This window comes from Mercurialis annua, linkage group LG2, assembly GCF_937616625.2.
Source record: "Mercurialis annua linkage group LG2, ddMerAnnu1.2, whole genome shotgun sequence".
Taxonomy (NCBI): Eukaryota; Viridiplantae; Streptophyta; class Magnoliopsida; order Malpighiales; family Euphorbiaceae; genus Mercurialis; species Mercurialis annua.
This window is the reverse complement of record NC_065571.1, coordinates 37,537,359-37,541,564: the sequence shown is the minus strand read 5'-3', so window position 1 is coordinate 37,541,564 and position 4,206 is coordinate 37,537,359. Positions and strand designations below refer to the sequence as shown.

The 4,206-nt window shown below is 34.5% G+C and overlaps 1 long non-coding RNA gene across 1 annotated transcript; it reads left to right on the top strand.

Moving 5' to 3' along the window:
• Window positions 1-410: 410 nt before the first annotated feature.
• LOC126668954 (uncharacterized) lies at window positions 411-3,601 on the top strand. Its single transcript, XR_007638399.2, has 3 exons — window positions 411-902; window positions 2,013-2,104; window positions 3,013-3,601. It is a non-coding gene; the product is annotated as an uncharacterized LOC126668954 (long non-coding RNA).
• The last annotated feature ends 605 nt before the right edge of the window (window positions 3,602-4,206 follow it).

Sequence of the window (4,206 nt, the reverse complement as noted above, 5' to 3'; positions counted from 1 at the left end):
ATTTAATTACATCGGAAATTTAGAATAATTTTTATTAAGTGTATTTGGGGGATTTAAGGAAATAACTTCGAAAATTAATATAAAATAAATTATATATCTGTAATACCCCGTACGTTTGACGTTGCCGAAGTGAGCAACACAATTTAAATTAATAGTCAGAGCGACTAGAAAAAGGAGTTAGCGAAGGAATTAAGTAATTAAGAACGAGGATAGGTCGATGTTGAAATTTAAAGAAGGAATTTCAATATTTGTAATGCCTAAATTAATTAAACGGGACGAAGAAAAAGTTGGAATTAAAAGTAAGATTAAGTCCCCGAAAAATTAGAAAATGGAATTTTATAGTCCGAAAAATATTAAATAAATAAATTATTGACGGGAATCAGAAATTAAGAAAATAATATTGATAATTTGGATATCAATATTCATAAAAGAAAAATAAGGATGAAAAAGTGACGGAAATCGTCGTTTTCGCTCAAATTGGAAAATTGAGCGTTTTAGCCAAAATTTGGCAAAATCGATTAGCGGAGTCTAAATAGTGAGTTGGCGGAAGAGTATTATTTATTTGGACATAAATAATACGAAATTTATCGAGATTTAACGATTGAGTGATTTTTGGACTAAATTGAGCAAAAGAAAAGCTTAGGACTAAATGTTGAGGAGGTGGCTTCATTAAGGGTTGAAGTGCATTTTTGCCATAAATATATATAGTCAATTAAATGATTAAGATCAGAATATACACCCCAATTCTCAGCTCAAACCCTCACCATCTTCATCTTCTCAACTCCATATGAAAACCAAACTTCAATTCACCATAACTTATTCGTTTTAGCTCGGTTTTGGTCGATTCTTGCGGCAACGGAAAGAGGAGAACCATACCTACTGATTGAGCCCAATAAATCAAGGTATAAATCTCATCTTAAGGTTAGGGTTGCTGCTGTAATTTTCTGTTTTGGTGATAATTGTTGAAAGTGATGTTATAAGCTTAGAATTAATAGTTTTGGCATGATTTTGGTTAAGTTTAAACTAAAATTAAGGGTGGTTGAGTGAGGTTGTGAGAGTTGTGTTTGGGTTGATGATTTGGTGAGATTAAAGGGTATTTGGTGGCTGTTTTCCAGCCATGGTGGCCGGATTTCTCACCGTGCCGAAGCACGGTGAGTTGCTGCCGTGAGCAGCAGCCTTGGTGCGACGCACCAGGGCGTTGGTCGGCCCCTCCCTTGTCAAAACAGGGGAGGGCTGAGTTGAGGGGGAGGGGCTGATGCCACCCTCGTGTTCGAATGCGTAATTGTTTCGATAGTTAACGGAGTTACGAAACTAGGAATCGAACTAGACTTTAAAAACAGTTTTTGGAGTAAAATGTTAGTGAATTGTAATTGAAGTTGGTTTAAGATTATGACATGATTAAAATGAATACATAGGTAATTATATTGAGTTATAGGCTGATTTAAATCGATTAAAACGTTGAAAGAATAACCATAAAATTGACATTTTAAACGTAGAACGTAAATGACGAAACTTATGTTAAAAGAGTGATATCAAAATAAATAAATAAAATGGTTATAGAAGGTGTAATAGGGCTGTACTAAGTTGATAATAAGGTTAATGACTTAGGGTAATAGTGGTGCTAAACGAATTTCAAAGGTTGTTTTTGTATCGTGTTTGAACCGAGCAAGAATCAATAGAAAACGTTTAGCGAATTAAGTGCGTTTCGACTAAGGTCAAAGGGGTGAACCTAAAGTAAGGACACTAAGGATTGTATTTGCTGTTTTAAACTCAAAATGCTAAGGAAAAATATATTAAGGTTAAGCATTTTGAGATTTAAAAACGAAAAGGCGAAATTGACGTAAAAACGCGACGAAGTGAATTTGGACGTTTGAGAGGATTCTAAGGGATAAATTGAGCGTTATAGATAGGTTGAAGTTAAGGGAACTTAACTTAAGATATTAATTTAGTAGTTTTGATTTTATAATGCCAATTTAATTTAAATGCATTTTTTTGAACCTCGTTTGTGACAGACAAACCGAGAGGCGACGGGATCGACGGTTTTGGCCTAGGAGTATTCGGCCAAGACTAATGCATGTAAATGATTTGGATTGGAAAGCAAGGAGTGAGTATACTTTACTCTCGCGTATTATTACGCTATTAGTATATTATAAAATATTTTATTTATAAATTATAAAAATACATCGCATTATATAATAATTGTTGTGATTTGAGATTGTATGAACTAAATGGTTATTCTACCGTGAGATACACGGAGTATGAATTATTATATATACATAGATGAGTATATACATATGTATACTAATAGTTTATGTTTGATAGTTAAATTGTGAATTGATTTATTATATACTTGAGAATGAATTACATGTTTGGTGTTGGATCAAATTGTGTAGTGTTTTGTTGTTGTTTGTTCTATGCTTGAAAATGATGTGTGATCCGAAGAAACAAGCTACCTATTGGGCGTCAATAGGCCGTGTGATCACCGGTGTCTATAAGAGTCTAAATACGTGTAAATAGAAATGTTTGATATGAGCTCATTAAATGTTGATCATATTTATGATTATGAAATGGAATATGTTTGGGTATCGGAAAGAAGGATTATAATTTTGGCAGATACGAGGTAACTCGGTCGAACTATCTCGGGACCCGTATCTGGTGAGTAACTCGGTTGAACTATCTCGGGACTCACACCTTGGGATTAAGCAGTGGCATGATGTAACTCGGTTGAACTATCTCGGGACTATGCCACGTGGTAACGAGTAACTCGGTTGAACTATCTCGGGACCGTACCACTTGGATCAAATTGATTTGATATGAATACGATACATGTTAGGAAAGGTTAGGAGTTTAAGATTAAGGTTTCTATCGGATCAAATCTTTGTTTGTAATGTGATAATATTATATTTGTTTAAATAAATGAATTTCAATTACGATGTTATTTTTGTGGTAATACCGTTAGTAAGGTATATCTCACTCAGCTTAAGCTGACCCCGTGGTTTTTAAACATTTCAGGTACCTAGACTTGGAGTGACTAGAAGTCCATCATTTTTCCGGGAGTCTGTCTTGCCATGTACAGACCGGCTTCCGTGACCGCTGCAGTAGTACATTGTGTGACCAGTCATGACCTAGGACAATATTATAGTTTTGAAAAATGTTTATAACGATGTTAGATTTACGTAACCAGTGTTTACAAAATAACTATTAATGTTTTCATAATTAAATGCTTCCGTGTTATAACAATTTTTGTGCGAAAAATTTATAGTGAATTTCAGGCTTGCTACGGGATTCGGAACTACAATTCCCATTCCCTAGCGCCGGTCGCGGCCCTCGACTTTGGGTCGTGACAAAGTTGGTATCAGAGCAGTTGGTCCAGTTACCACTGCCAGTCTATGAAAAGTGTCTGTTTGACCTTAAGTACCTAGGAACTACTGCAGCGTATAGAGTCGAGCCTTATTGACTATATGTGTTTGATTGAAATGTTTGTTTCGTTTTACTTTAATATGCGATTGATTTGATTCACGTGTTCACGTGAATAGTATAAGTTGTGTGTTGCATATTTCATATGGTTAATTGCTTTGTTTTGCTATATGATTGATCGTAATTGTGTTTGATCGATATGGTGTGCATATAATAAATAGTATATCGTGTAGGCATTGCCTATAGAAATAGATTATGATAAACTATGTTTATTAGGAATTATCCTATGCATAATTTATAGTATAACAACTGAACGAAAAATACATAAAACACATAAAATACATATATCGTCAAACGTAATTCCTAATATTACGTTTTATCTATCACAAAGGATGGTAAGCGATTAGTGAATAAAGATTGTTGTGAAGAATCGATATGTATGCCTAAGGGCTACGAGATACAAGTATGTGGTCGAGAAGGTGGATCATAAAGATAGATGGACATTAGAAGGTATCGAGCGGGATGTTTGATTTGAAGTGTTGGAGAGGAATAGTTTTGGCTGCGAAACACTTAGGCAAGTGTTCGCAGACGACAAAACTTTCAATATCAAAATAATAATAAACTCCAATAAAAAAATAATAAAAGCCAATAATGTCGCAGAGTGTGTAATCTGGAGGGACTTACGGTTTTGCAAAAGATGTGAAAATCTTATGTTTTTAACGGTGCAATTGTGCTCAGACATTGCATATGGCCAATCATAATCACGTTAGCAATGCATACAATTTTTGT